Raw genomic sequence first — 16,645 nt, forward strand, 5'->3', positions numbered from 1 at the left:
CCGTTGTCCAATTGATGGAGTCCTTTCCTTTCTGTGCTTCGTTCAACCCCAGGAGGAGAGCTTGGTGCAAATAGTACAATCAAAAATCCAATACATGCAGTAATTGCACAGCCCCAGTAATTACTGCATCTATTTTATTCTCCTCAGTTGCGGTGTGTTGTGTATTACAGCTGTCCTTTCAATAGGAACCCTCCCCCCATCCGAGGATATTATCTATCCTAGATACACAACTTCTTTTGGCAGTATTGCTGTTTGTCCTTGTCAACCTTGTAACTCTTGTCAGCCAATAGTGTTAGGAGTATAACTGAATCCTCTCTGCACTGCTCTTCGGTGTTGCTGAACACGTGGAGATCACCAACACATTGAATTACTGTGCTAGGCATCTGTGAGTTACTTAAATCCATTTGTAGTACTATGTTGAAACACTTGGGGATTTACAGTACCGTTGTGGTAAAATAGTGTTTTGGAATCTGGTGCCGCAGTAGCTAAACACAGTGAGATACTGTGATTCTGGGTGCAATAGATTTGAAAAATATTACTGTGAAGTATGTTGGTCCTGTGGGAATGTTATACAAAATGGTGGCTGTATTCATCACCACTGGAAACTATGCCTCCACTATGTTATTTAAAGGGCAGATGTCCTGAATCATCCTTCAAGACTCTCCTTTCGCTTTCTTTACAGGGTATATGTATTGCTCATTATGTAGGTTGCAACAAATATATCACTAAAACAATTCAGATTCTACAAAACTATGCTTTAAGAGCTGCCCTAAGCATCCCGAAAAAGCCCATATTTCGGAGACCAGAAGATCTGTCAATTTGCTATCAACGAAAGACAAAATCTTCCTCAAATCCGTCTCTCTGACTCATGAGTGCCTCCACCAAGCTGCCCCTCAATATCTGAGAACTAGATTCACCAGACCAGCATCCTCCCGCCCTTCTAGAAAGGCCAACTCTAATCTCCTTCTAGTGCCCAGATTCAAACATACGATGTCTGGAGGGAACAACTTTCCTGTCAAAGCAGCACAATTCTGGAACTCCTTACCACCACCCTCTAGGGATGACCTCCCGTACCTAAAATTCAGATCTAAGACCATCCTTTGGCTTAAGGAACATGATACATAACGTTCCTCCTTGCTGTCCTACATTACAATTATGATAAATTGTGTATATCCATGTTTATCTGCTGATTCTCCTAGAGATAATATATTATATAACTTGTAAATATTGTATATCTTGTGCAACTATCAGCCTGATCGTCTCTCATTGTTCTTGTTGTCTCCAGCAATGTAACCCCAGCTGAACCCCAACATTTGCTGTTATGTAACTAAGTTTCACAATCCTCTTGCTGCCTATGTACCTTGTTACCCTTGGGTTAGGTGCGCGCTATAAATAATAAATACAAACACTAATACAAATATGTCCGTGTTTCATAGGGATTTTCAGATCTGAATAATTTCTTGTCGCCACAGAGCCGAAATTGTTTCAGAAATTCACTTGTCTGCTTCCCGGGAGAGGGGGTATTGTTTTACATGGGGCACATTTTCCTCTTGTTTTAGACTGAGGCAGACCATCCCTATTCACTTCACTATGCCGACATCATGGGGGCCACTAGTCTATATTTCTTTGGGCACCTTGTTTAAATCTTATGATATGATATTTTTATCTTCTTGTAATTGTGCTGTTAATGCCTTATTTATCAGTATTTCTGGGGAACCTCTCTGTGTTCTACAATAAACTGACATGGTATGTGTATTTGAAACAGCATTTCCCCTTTATCATTGTCATTTGTAAAGAGCTGTTCATCCGTCAAGTCTGTCAATTGTAGCCTTGGGTCAATGCATAACACAGTGCCCCATTCAGTAGCTTTGTTTTCTGTGCTCTGCAAAACCACCATGTCTCTCTTTTTGAGTGCTGATTCTAAGTGGATAGTGATATTGGTTCCTTGTGCCACTTCCTTGTACACTGCTGTTCTAAATAAGAATTTGGTGGGTAAAGAAAACATTTAGCTCTTAATCCTGGGAGCCCATCCTAACAATACATGTACTCAAAAAAAGGAATAACTCTGGGTAGAGTGGTGTACCTCGCAAAGTGTTGTGTGCACAGAATGCTTGATTCAGTGCTGCGACCCATGTGTGATAGCTGCCTGGATTGGTATTATTATTATTATTGGAGGATTTATAGATTTATAGAGCTCAAAACTCAGGCTCAAAAGGCATCTAGGTGCTAAAGAACAACAACCCTGAGTATACCATTTACTTCATCCTCAGATAATAGAAGAGAGAGAAAAGAGATCAGGTCGAATTTGAATAAGTGAGTTTTCAGTGCTCTTCTAATGGTGAGATAATCAACAAGTGATCTCAAAGATAGCAGAAGAACGCTCCACAAACCAGGGGCCAAGACTGAGAAAGAACGACCACCCAAATGCCTTTGCTGATATTTGGGGATCTTGAGGAGTAACTGGGACACTGAGTGTATTTTTCTCGCCGTGCAGTACCTTTCCAGTTTCACTTTTAAATAGTGAGGTCCAACATCATGCACAGATCGATGGACAAAACATACATTCTTAAATGCAATTCGGGCATCCACTGGCAGCCAGTGCAAGCCGGGCAGAAGTGCTGGTGAAGGGGTGAGATGCGGCCCCATGAGTGCCAGTCACGCACCAGAATCTTGCAATACCTGCATCCGTTAAATCTGGTACTTAGGCTGTCCCAGGTAGAAACCATTGCAATAGTCCAGGAAGCCCATTATAGTGCACGTCACAAGTGTTGTCCAATTTTCTGGGGGAAGCAAAGGAAGAATCTTCATGAGAGCCTTCAGTTTTCCAAATCTAGCATTACAAATAGCAGAAATCTGAGCCTCTCGTGATCTATTGGGAAGGAGTTTCACCCCCAGACTTTTTAATGAGGCAGAGGGGACCGGGCAGGGGCCCAGTGACTCAGGCCAGTACTGGGGATTCTAAAGATGGTTCATCCCCTGGGAACCGACTACCAAAACTTCCTTTTACCTTCCATTTAACTTCAACATCCAGCTGCCTACCCTCTCCAAGAAGTCCCGCAGTCTCTCGGAAGGCGCAGATAGGAAGGAGTCCAGCCGAAACACCACTTGTGTATCATCAGCATAAAAATAAAACAGGACTCCACATTCTGTAATAAGGTCAGCCAGAAGTCACACATACAGGTAGAAGAGAAGGGAAGACAAAGCTGATCCTGCAGAACTCCACAAAATAGTTCCACAGGGGAAGACAAACACACTTAGAAGGAAACCGTTTGAGAATGGCCTTCAAGAAAGGATTTAAACCATGCTAAAAAGGGATCAGTAATCCCAGCTTGTTCCAACCTAATCAATAAAATGTCGTGGTCCACCACATCTAAAGCTGCAGCGTGATACAGGAGAATAAAGACTCCGGTCTCTCTCCGATCCTGAAGCAGTGCAAGATCAATTAAGAGTGAGAGAATTAGAGATTCAGTCCCCATTTTGGGTCAAAACCCAGATTGGAAGGGGTGCAGACAGTAATGTTCCTCCGGAAATATTGAGAGCTGTGTAGTGATCACAGCTTCCATCAACTTCATCATCACTGGAAGCAAAGAAATAGGTCTATAGCTGGCTGGCACCCTCATGTCCAAATTGGCTTTTTTTCAGAAGAGGCAGGACCACTGCATGTTTAAGAGCAGTTGGAACTGTGCCCATTGATAAAGGAATACTGCAGTGTGTCCGTTAACATACCAATAGCCCTCTGAGGGAGAGATTTCAAGATAAGGAGAGGAACCACATCGAGAGGAGAGGCCGACTTCAGACCCTGAAGAGCTTTCCAAGTCACCACATCATCTATAGCTTCCAGTTTATAATTTGTAACCAAGAGTGAAGAAGGGAGTCCACTTGCTGGCAAATCCCAGGCCTGTAGCATCGCCTCATCAGTTTGACTATCTTTAATGACTTCACGAATATCAAGAATCTTTTCATGAAAAAAAGGACTGATTTCTTCACATCGTAGCTGGGCATCTAGTGATTTAACTGCATTATCTACAGGGCAGGTTAATAGCTCCTTGGCTAGTAAGAATAGCTCTCTGGAAGAGCAGGACACTTCTGTTATCCGGGCAGCACAATGTTTACATTTGGCAGTCTGGATCATCTGATGATAACAGAGCAGAGCTTTCTTATAGATATTCCGTGTGTCAGCATCAAATTTTATCAGCCATTTTCTCTCAAGGCGGCAGCAAAGCTGCTTCTGAGATCTCAATTCAGGAGTATCCAATATGTCATAGGGTTTGATTCTTCCAAAGTGAGGAAGACTAAGGGCTACTATGTCTGTTATTGTTTCCAAGGAACTAAGGAGAGAGGAGCAAGGATCATCACCCTGCTCCCTAAACATCTTGTTTGCCTCAAATAGTCAATACGTCATATCTGTCAGATCCACTTCATGCCAAAGTCTATGGATCTGTACGCCATGAGAGACCTTCGGAGGACATGGTGAAATCAGAACCGAGAAGGGAACCAAAAAATGGTCAGACTAGCCCCCCCCCCTGAACTGGAGTAGAGCTTGAAACCAAGCCTGCCTCAGCAAAAATAAGGTCTAGCATATTTTCACTATCATGGGTGGGGAGATAATTGCAAAGACCCAATGAGAAGTTTGATAGGCTGGTCACCAGATTTTTTGCATACTGATCAGCCGGGTCATAAGGATGAAAATTTAAATCTCCCAGCACCAGTAAATCAGGATATGCCATGGTCATATTTGAAACCAACTGAGCAAAATTAATTGCAAAGTCAGCTCAACTAGAGGATGGAGATCTGTACATGAGTAAAAAATGGACAGTCCTATTTACATTGACCTGTGCTCTAATCAACAGGAGTTCACAAAAAAAAATGTCCATTTGGATGACCAGATAGTGATAAGACCCAAGGTGGAACATTGCCAGCCCACCCCCTCTACTAGGGGGTGTTATCATGGTGAAGTGCACCATAAGCGGCAGGCAGTCATTGACACAAATCAGGGTCTGAACTCTCAGAGAACCAAGTCTCTGTAACACACATGAAATCAGGGGCAGTATCTGTCAGTATTGTATTAAGATGATATCTGTGTGCTCCTGCTGATCTAGCATTGATCAGCAGGCATGATAATTGATCCACAACTTCACAAGGCTTCCCTACGTTCAGATCCTCCCTTCTGATAGAACATTCCCCACGTGCCTGCCCTTCTGGGTCCAGATAACAGGCATTCTGAAAAAGCAGAGTCCCTTCAGGGGCCAGCTTCAATAGCTCAGAGCATGAGTATCTGTTTTATGGCCATGTTTCCATACATTTTATGGGTTCTCAGTAGTTTGATATTTAGACATGTCTCCGAACTCAATCCGTGCCCGGAGGTGCCCAAACACCCTTGCCTTTCGCCCGCTCCATTTCTGCTCCATGGCTGGGTTTAAATATTGCCTGGAGGCGGGATGCAAGCGATGCGGGAAAAAGAATGAAGACTATTTCCCGACTCCGGTACTTCAAAGAATAACGGAGTCAGCGCTCCTCAATTTAAGAAACAGAAGAGGAATTAATCATGGGACAATTGATCATTTAAAATACACTTTTAAAAAAAGATGAAACTCGATTTGAAATTTAAAAAAAAAAAACGATTCTTAAAATACTATAAAGCTATTTACTTTCACTAAAAAAGAACATAACATCTATTTCATGAGGAGAAAAATCAACAATAGCCTCAGCAGTTGCTATTGGAACACAAGATACCGTTTTCTGAAAATGAAATGGTCATGTTCAGTTTGCTCATAATATCTCATTCTAATATGCTGATTGTCATTTCTTGTGAGTACAGCAAGGGTGCTCCAATTTCGCCACAGAGAAACACTATGGGCCTCATTACGACCCTGGCGGAAAGTGACTGACCGGACCGCAACAGCGTAAATAGCGTTTCCGCCATTGCACGAAGGAGCAAAGTGCGGCTAATTACGACCCATCGGGCACGAGCATTACGCCATGGCGGAATCCGAAAGGCTGCGATGGCGGAAATGACCCCAAAACGGCCCTTACCGCCGCCGTACGCTGCACCAGGTGCAATACCGCCACCCATCTTAGCGGTCACCGTAATGAGCGGTCACCGTAACGAGCGGGCACCGCAAATTACGGGCACCGTAAATATACGGAAACGGAAGTAAAAGCATGTGGCCGGAACGGGAAACAGCACGCCGCACAACTATAAAATCCGAATCCCAACACAACCATTAAAAATCCGACCCTGACACACATCCCAACCCGTTAGCAACCCCAGTTAAAAAAATAAATATGGGAAAGGTAGCCAAGAAAGCGTGTGATCGCAAGCGGCAGGTACACTTCTCCCGAGAGGAACTGACCGTGCTCACCGAGACCCTCCAGGAAAATGCCGCCGTCGTCTTCTCCAGTCAAATGACCAGGACGGCCCTTGCCAACAAGAAGGCCATATGGGCCCTGGTGGCACAGCGCGTAAGTGCGGTGGGGACAACACCCCGCACGCCACAGCAATGTCGCAAGCGGTGGGACGACCTGCGGATCCGCGTACGCAGCATACTTTCTGCGAACAGGAACATCGCCACAGCTACCGGGGGGGGTTCAGAGTCGCCCATCAAGTTGACCCCCTGGGAGGATATCTGCGCCTCCACCATAGGAATGGAGAGCATAGAGGGAGTCGGAGGGATGGAGAAAGGAGTGCCGACATCCGGAGAATCAGGTAGGTTGGCCAAGAGAAACAATGCGAAATCCACAAAACACGAACATGTGCAGTACCATGTGACCCCATAGTGCAATACATACTTTGCCCTGACAGCGCCCTCTAAAAGTCAGAATGAATAAACAAATCAATCAAGATGCCATAAACAACCCCTACATGTGCAGCATGCACCCCCTAACTGCAGGCAGCCAAATGAATGCATCCTCAATCCACACGAAAATGAGACCACCTCCAAGGCCCAGTCCCAAATCAGCCTCATGTACCACCCCAATGCATTTGATACGTTGCCATTCCAAATCCGACAGACCCATAACTAACGCTCGCCCCTCTTTACTCCACCACAGGGTCCGATACCAACGACGAGCTGCAGGACACCCCTACCAGCACGCCTGCAAAGAGGGCCAGGACCAACGTCCCAAGAGCCTCCACCTCAGGTGCAAGGATCAAGACACGGCAGCAGCAGGAATCAAGTGGCAGCACACTGGAGGGGACTGCAACAGGCACCCCAGCAGCCAGCAAGTCCACAACCCCAGCACCACAGGTCCCCCCAAAGAACGTATCTGATGGCACTGCCTCTGGTGGTAGCAGCACCATAGGTGACACAGCTGTCATGCCAGCATGCTCCGACACGGAAAACAGTGCTGGCGACGTAGGTACCATCCATGACCTTTCCCAATCCCCCTGCATGTTCCATCCCCTACACCATGACGAAACCACGGAGGGGCACCCTGAAGACGACGACTGGCCAACCCCCACAAGTCCTGTGCCAAGGCAACATGTGTTGAGCAGCCCCCCTGTCACACCACCGCAAATGTCCATGGCCCAGCAGAGGCAACAGTCCCTCGACCTGCTGATCGAGCAACAGCAGGAAGTGTCCACGCTACTCAAGGACCATGCAAATGAATGCGGGGGTTCCAGGGCAGCCATGGAAACATCCACCGAGACACTCAGGGCACAAATAGAGAAAAGTAGTGAGAGCCTCAGGGGAGAAATGGAGAGAAGCACCGAGAGCCTGAGAGCACAAATGGAGAGAAGCACCGAGAGCCTGAGAGCACAAATGGAGAAAAGCACCGAGAGCCTGAGAGCACAAATGGAGAAAAGCACCGAGAGCCTGAGGGGGGAACTGCATGCGACGTCCAAAGACGTTTGTGCTGAACTTGCTGCTGTGCGCCGTGTGCTCTCGGAGCTCTCACAAACCCTCAGAGACATGCATGGACGCGAGCAGGCAGAGACATCATCCGTGGCAAGTTCCGTCCAGGGCAGCCCCCAACGCAGATCTGGCAGGAACCTGCGCTCCACGGGCAGGGGTGCCCCTGATACCCGTAGAGGGGGCTTGCAATAGCGTCTAACCACGGACAGCATGCATATTTGGACACTGGTGTTGGGGGGGGAGGTAGTAGGGTGGAGGGGGTGTGTTGGGCTTCACTGGGTGGCGGGTCCATAGGGTGTATAAATCAAATCACATTAACAATACAGCACCTCATTATCATCCAATGACATGTGTGGACATTGATATTTGCGTACGAGGCCTTCATAGGCGTACAGTCCACAATGTGCCTGTACTACACACACACAGTGCCACAGGTCCCCTTTCCGTGTAATAGGCACCATGCGTGGTTGCTAGAAGCATGCATCTATGATGCTCTGTCGGATTGCACGTGCATCCTGTGCCTCATGGACTCCTTGAGGTGCCTCCACATCCCCACCCTCATCATCATCATCATCTTCAGGTGCATGCAGTACAGCGTCAGGGGGCATGGGCACATTCCTACGTATGCACATGTTGTGCAGCATGACACATGCCATGACCATCTTAGAAACCTTCTCATGGCTGTACATGAGTGCCCCGCCAGACCTGCTGAGGCTGCGGAAACGAGCCTTCAGTAGGCCGAATGCCTGTTCAATGACCACACGGGTACGTGAGTGGGCATGGTTGTAGTCCTCCTCATGCTCGTTCTGTGGGTTCCGGATTGGTGTAAGGAGCCATCTCTTCAGTGGATACCCGGCATCACCTGTATGAGACGAATAAAGGGTGTCAGTGGAATGATAGTGCTAAGTAGCCCCCCCCCCTCCTGCAAGGTCATTGACGCATCAAATGGGCCACGATGTCATGCATGGAATGAGACTCACCGAGTAGCCAGGATCTGTGCCCTGCGTGTCGCTCCATGTAGCGTGGTATTCTTGTGTTCCTCAGGACCATAGAATCATGGGTAGATCCTGGAAATCTGGCACAACAATGCGTAAAGATCTTGTTGGAGTCACACACCATTTGCACATTGATTGAATGAAATTGTTTCCGGTTGCGGTACTGGACCTCCATGGCATGTGGGACAACCAATTCAACATGGGTGCAGTCGATGGCACCAATGCAACCCGGGATGCCGCCAAGTGCATGGAATCCCACTTTTGCGTTGGTAATCTCCTGGTACGTGCGTGGTAGTGTGATGTGGTCGTCGGCGTGCTTCAGGAGGGCATCGTGCACTTGGAAGAGTGTCCGTGAGAACAGTGGCTGTGAAATGCCATGCAACTGTCCCACTGTGTGCTGGTAGGTGCCTGTGGCCAGGAAGTGGAGTGCAGACACCACCTTCAGTAGGGGTGGGATGGCGGTTGGGCTATCTATCATGCTCACGAGGTCAGCATGTGTCATGTCCACAATGGTGATTATGGTGTCCCGGTCCAAACGGTAGAGGGTGTGGATCTGCTCAGCAGTGAGGTTGAACGGATCGGCTCGGAGGCGTGGGATTGCGGGCCGCCTGCGTGGTGGTAGTGGCAGTGCTTGTGGGCCTTGCTGACCCTGCCTTGCCCTCCTCCTTCTCCTCCGTCTCCCCTGTGCGCCCGGTTGTTGTACCTGTTGTTGTTCGTCGTCTTCTTGTAGTTGTAGCACTTGCAGTGCTATCTGGTCCCCCAGGCCCAACATCGCTAGTCCTGCCGGTAGCATTTTGGAGTGGGAGTGGTTGTGGGAGGGGTTTGGGTCTGCTATATATGTGCTGTCGGCCTGTATGGCCTCCACCTGTGCTGATTGAATGAATCTGTGGCAGATGCAATCCCTTCTGGCCGAGCACGTCCCGCACGTAAGGCTGCATTTGGCCGCATGGCATCTTGGGATTGGAATCATGTATCAAATCCCGATGGCAGTGTGATGTACTTTGACTGATTTTCATGCTATGCTCCCATTGTTACACATGCTATGATTGCAGCCGCTTACATACCTGTGAAGAGTCAGTGGTATGTAGGGCTCGATCGATGGCCGACCCTCATGCAGCACAGTAACGTACTTCACCGACGGGCGTGGCGTCCCATTTGTGATTGCAGCCAGTTAGCATTATGACACACAGCCGCACTACATTGATGTAATTGTGAATGCAAGCGTTCACAGAAGCCTTTTCGACGTAATGTTGCAAGTGAGGAATTCGAAGGCCAGCATTTTTGGTTTTGAAGTAGCGGCGAGGATACGCCCACAGGTCTGGCTGGAAATGTAACGTTCTATTGTAGAATGTCCTTGGGACATGGCCCATAACGAGCAAGCAATGAATGATATGAATTGAATGGGATGCGCAATAGCGTAGTGGACGATAAGGCAGGACGTTCCCAAATCCATCTTGCTTCACAACACTACAGATCCGGCCAGGAGCACAGTGGTTTTTGCAGACTGCATTACGCACAGACGCGATGGAAGTTTCACATATTATGTGAGTGAATATTCATGCGTTTTCATTGCGGGATGAGGGAATGATGAATGGATGCATGGACAGATGATTCCGTTTAGGGTCTGCCATGTACATGGGTTTTTTGAATCACTCCCCTTCCCCTGCGCTATGTGATGCAAGGCTGCCATAGTGGGACTTACGTCTATCTGCCCTTGTCGGATCCTCCCTGTCTCGACGCGCCTTCATACACTTGTGTCTAGGCACGTTACTAATCCCATGTCATGGGTTCTATCTTGACGGACGCATGCACAGTAACCGACGTTGCCAATGTTGTATTTACCTCGATTGATTTCGTTATGAATCGATACTGATTTAGGGGTCTGTATATTCCTTTGGAGTGGGCTAGCATGCATATGGGTGTGGATTTGGTGTGTTGAATGAAGATTGTAATGCATCATGAGTCCCGTAATGCAATCGGTTAATTTGTGTTTCATTTGGGTGACAGGTATCTCCTGCCCTATTGCAGATGCCATCTCTACGCCACTCCTCCAGATGGGTTTTACTCTCGACACCTGCAGCTTCGGGTGAATCAGTGGAGCACCATTTCGATCTTATGGGACGATCGCCAATGGGCCACATGCCCTTACGCTGTACTGGTGGCTAGGTGCAACATTTCGGCCTTTCAGCTCGACTAGTGCCTGCCTCATGGGACGGACCTGCGGTTCTTGCCGCTTCCATGTTGCCTTTTGGAACGTTGATGTAGGCCCTGTGTGCCATGATGGTACAGGGCGTCACACAAGTGGAAGCTGGTCAATTATTGCAGATGCAGCCCTCGGTGATGATGGATGTTTTGGTGTTATTTTGCAAATTGCTGTGGGGCCTTTGTCATTTGGATGTGCATTTAAATTGTATTCCGATATTTGTCGTGTTGCGTTATTCTTTGCAGGTGATGTGGCGATTTTCGATTTGTGGCGGTATGTATTGCGAGATGATCTGCATTGTGTTCCGCCTTCTGAGTTGAGTTGTGTGGTACAGTACTGGCCGCGTTTGCCTACGTAGCACAGTATGGTCACGGATAGGGGCTGCCATTGTGACTGTTTACATGATGTGCTGTTCAGGGGCGGGGGATTGGCTTTGGGCCGACTGGTGCCTGTCAGCCAGGTCGATTGGTGGAATGATGGGATGTTCAGAATGTGGCTGGTCACAGGTGACTGTGTTTGCGTGCGTTTGTTGGAGGGGGACTGGGGTCATGTCCATTGGAATAGCTTCTGTATTCATGCCATCTGTGCCCTGCAGCTCCCATCGGCCCCTCTTGGGATGAGCCTGGCTGCTCAGTCACTCTGCCAACTTGTGTGGTACATGCTTCTGCTGATGGTTGGTTTGTTTACTGGCAAGAGTACAGGGCTGGTGCAATCCCCCTCAGGATGCTGTTTTGGATGTTGCCTTGCGCTGGTGGCAAGCGATGGGGGACTACTGTTGTTTTGTGTCATGTGTTCTTGATTTTCATTTTGATGTATTGTACCTTCACATGCCTGTGCTGCATCAGTACGGCTATGGTGACATGCCGTACATGGATGCCCACTCACGGGGCGCTTTGAGCCCCTGCATGCATTTCTACGTTGGCATGCATGGGTGAATTGTAGATTTCACTGGTTGCATAGTGTGAGTACATTGCGCCTGCCAGGAGTTGTGCAATGTGGCCAGGGAGTGGAGTACAGGCACTCAGTGGGCCATTTACGGTTGGTTCACGATGCCGTATTTCTCGCCATGGCGGAATGGTACTTTACGACGTGCTTGATGGCGTTCAGTACATGTCCGCTAGGGTCAGAATTCGCGTACCGTTGCGCCATGGCGGTGATTCCGGTTTTGCAAGGCGCGCGTGCGCGTACTTGGTGCAGTTAGCGTTGCCGTTCACTGCGGTGTCGCTAATGGCATCGTACTTTACGGTGACGGGTCATAATCGCAACGAGCGGTGTTCGATGGCGGTATTGCATTTCCGCCATCATTTTTCCATTTCCGCCAGGGTCGTAATGAGGCCCTATGTGTCCCTTACTTTGTCTGACTAGAAAAATCTTCCCACCCTCAAACAGAAGCTTGTAGCTCATGTGTCGACCAAACAAAAATGAAAATTCCTTTTTGCCTACCTTCACTGCAACCTCTGGTTCCTCTTCTGGGTCTGCAGTTCCCGAATGGACTGGGCACATCATAGCTCTATGTGGGCTGTCCTATTAGGAGGGTGTGGATGTCCCAGGGAATGAGAAAGATTTTCCCCCGAACACTGTCACTCCTGTGTAATGTGGTACTGCATTCTGGGATAACAAATTATTGTACTGTTATTGGGCTGGTGCTTGTGATTGTGCTTATGTTTCGGGGGCATTGGGTTGTGGGTATTAAGGCAACTGCTGTTGCTGGATAGTGCTTTGCAGACCTCATGCTACTGGGGGCAGCTGCAGTGTCATGTGTTGAGCATTTGCGTGAAACAGTACTTGTGAATGTGGGTACTGCATCTGTGGATGTGGGGGTTACATCTGCTGTATCTATGACTGTATTTGAATTGGACGAGGCTGCATCTGTGGCTGTGAGGTATAGGTAAATGTCTGATATGCTCTTGGTCAACACCAGTCATACAGTGCCTTGCATCTTCTCATACATTCTTGGGTAAGTGCCCCACATTTCCACGAATAAAACATGGACCTCCAAACCTGGGTTTTGCCCCTCAAAACCCAAATCACCTCTCTCTCTTTGGAAGGTTCTCATCCTTGTGGTAACTACCCTCCTTGTGGGAATTATCCCCCCTCTGGATTGTGCCACCCTTGCTGATAGTACCCTAACAGGTAACACCCTCCCTACTGGCCTTTCCATTCCCCCTGTGGGTAATACCCTTCATGCTGCATGAACCCATGTTGTGCCCTCCCTCCCCGCATGGCGCTGAGATCAGGTTGCCCTGGAGCAGTGTTTCTAATGTCCCCTCCATGTTGAATTTAGCAGATTTCTTTTGTACTAGTTTTGCCTCTGCCTTTAGAGCGTGCTCTGCAGTTTTCTTTTCCCTCTCTTGCTTTGGCCTACAATGGTGTAATATGTGTTCTTGTATTTAGGCCCATCCTTTTGTCTCAATTCCAAACACCTTCCTCAACTCTGTCTGCATGTCTGTGGGGGAACAATGACTCTCATCTTGTGACCAAACACTACCAAGTCTGCTACTCTAACTGCTGTTTCTTGCACTTGTTTATCTGACTGACTATTACATGCATCATCTGCACAAACGCTGTGATACCCCCAGGTTTGGGTGTTGAAAAAACGTTATAAAATAAATAAATAAGTTATTGGGAACTGTGAGCCAATCTAGCATTGGCCGGCAATTATTGAAGTATTAGTCCTGGCTTCTCAATTGCAAGGGCTTACCTCAGAGGTAAGTGTATAAACTCTCACCCAACTTGCTTAGCTGGACTCACTAGGGTCAAAGAATTTTTAAAACGCTAAAACAGATCATTTGTGACAAACTAATCTTGCAGATGTTTGACTTCAGTCATGAGTTTGCCTTACAAACTGATGCCTTCAAGATAGGCCTCGGAGCAGTACTCTTTCAGTTCCACAATGGGCAAGAACATTCAATCCTATACACCTACAGAGAAATGTTCACTTGGGAACAATCTTATGCATCTGTGAAGCTGGCAGCTCTGCATATCACATGGCTGTAACCAGCCTGTGCTACTAATTGGCAGGGTAAACATTTTTCATTATTAGTGATCATTCACCCTAACATGAATGTGCCTCAGAAAGGACTCTAACACCATGGTAATGAGGTGAATCATAGAACTACAACATTTGTCTTTTACTGTATAACTCAGAAAGGGAAAGACACAAGTAAATTTGATATTCCTCAATCTCTACTGAATCACAAGTGTTTGTTGGTTATATGGGAGTTAACAAAGCCAGTAATGTGCACAGTCCTTAAAAGGTGGCTGTATTTCTTTCTGAGTGTGATTGTTCACTGCTCCTACCCAGGAAAGGACACCAATGGATTTGTCCACCTTGTTCAATTAAGGAACATTAAAATTCTAGGACCCAGATCAAAGGGGGAAGCACCTGACATACATTGTGAGAAGTCAGCCTGTGAGGATGCACTGCGGATTGATTATCTTCCTAGCCAGAGGTACCTGGAGGCAGAACCACTCAGACAGTGTAGTGGGCGAAGAAGCAGGGAAGCCTTCGGAACTCTGCTGCATCCAGGAAGGCGCAGAGTCCGAGGAACTCTGAGCCACCACTGAGATCACTAGTGATGTCCCACCCGGTAAGGAGGGAGTATGCATCCTGGTGAACCTACTCTGAGAGACTGTCAGTCAAAGACAGGGAGAACTGACACCAGAAAGGCAACCTATAAGATAAGAATGAAGTTGATGGCATGGATAGGCACAGGCCAAAGAGACTGCTTTCCTGAACGAGCACCACCACCGGACATCAGGTACACAGAGGGGGAGGATGGAAGCGAGCCCAACATATACCCACTCCAGGCTAAGCAATAAGAGACCTTGTGAGGGGGTGAAAGCCCATGCTAGGCTAATCAACAAGAGAACCCTTGAGGGGATGAAGGCCCAAGCAGGGCTAAGAAACAGGAAACTCCTCAAGGGGGTAAAAGCCCATGCTGGGTTAGGCAATGAGAGAATACATAAGGAGGGAAGAGCCCACACCAGAGTAAGCAACAAGAGACCCCAAAAGTGGTTGAAAGCCCCTACCGGGCTAAGCAATGAGGGACCTCACAGGAAGGTGATAGTCTGTGCCAGCCTGAACAACAAGATACCCTATGAGGGGAGTGAACACCCATGCTGTGTGGAGGAATGAGAAACTCATGAAGGGGTAAGAAGTCCAACAAGCAGAGAAGGGATGAAGAGCCAGTTAGCCCAAGCATAGTTAAAGTAGAGACAACCATGAGTAGGGTTGAGAAAAATCTCCAATGAGGAGCACAAACATAGAGACACTACAATCTTTGAACGTGAACTGTGTGAACTGTCCAACCTGGTGGATTGACTGGGAGAGAGGGAATGTTTGTTTAGGGGCCTAGACCGACCTTCAATGAGAAACAAAAAAGACTGAAATACATTTAGATTACTGCCAAAAGCGCTGGGCCTGAAAGAGAACATTGAAAAGTATTTCTGGGTGGAATTCAGGAAACCAACCACCACCAGCCATGAATTAGGCAAAGTGGTTCTTTCCTAGGCTCAATTTATGTTATTTTTTTTCTTATAGTGGTACAGACAGAGAGTAAGTTAGTATAGGTATGGACAGAGGACAGAATTGTTTTGAGACATCCTGACAAACACTTGGTAAATTGTTCTTTAAGAGAGGGCTGCATTTTAGACGTATGGTTAGGCAAGGTATTCTCTTTTTTAATAACACCCACTTTCTTTTGAAAACATGTCCTTGTACCCATCTCCTATCTCTGACCTACCACAATACCTATCATGTAATACCACACCTGCTGCAAACCCCCCTCCACTCACCGCCCTGCACAGAAAAACACTCCCAAATGCATGCTCCATCCCTTTACCGTAAGACTAAAATACCTCAACAAACCCCTCCTCTGACTACCCCTTTCAATAAAAACCACTGTAAAATGTCCCTCTACCCAAGACTCCCTCCCACAGATCTGTGTGTTATACGTCCTCAATGAAAACAACCCTGTTTGGTACAATTAGTTGGGATTAATTGTGCACAGAGACTTCAGTAGGAGTGATAGAGGTTGATGAAGTCAAATCACCACATCGCATTGTTTGTAGTTGGATGAGTGAGAATTTCACTCTCTCAAGGATACCAGAATCTATACACACTGGAATGAGATATGCTGCCTTACATTTTTTGTTAGCTGCACAGTGGCATTATGGATATTGTCCTGGACATCCAGCTGTCTGTTGGCAATGATCTCCTTTGTATCCTGGTGCTTTTCCTTAGCATGAAACTATTGTATATAGCATGCCATTGGGCGCCGTCTCGAACTGGATAATACTCATCATAAATGTCTGTGTAATCCTGTTGATGAGGAGTCTCATCCACTGGGAGCAGTTGCATCTCATACTGAGTGCCTCCAAACTCCCATGCATAAACTGTTCCCATATCAGACACTGTCACAGGCAGGCTATTGTGTTGAACCTGAAGGTAACATCACTAACTTCATGGGGAAGGTTAATTCCCAGGTGCCCAGGTAAGGTCAAAAGCTACATGACACCAACCCTGGGGGTGGCTATCTATGGGAGGACCACCTGCGAAGCGAATGACCCAGGGAAGAGAAGATTTCTCT

The sequence above is a fragment of the Ambystoma mexicanum genome, chromosome 7q (genome assembly GCF_040938575.1).
Source record: "Ambystoma mexicanum isolate Mex_15411 chromosome 7q, UKY_AmexF1_1, whole genome shotgun sequence".
NCBI lineage: Eukaryota > Metazoa > Chordata > Amphibia > Caudata > Ambystomatidae > Ambystoma > Ambystoma mexicanum.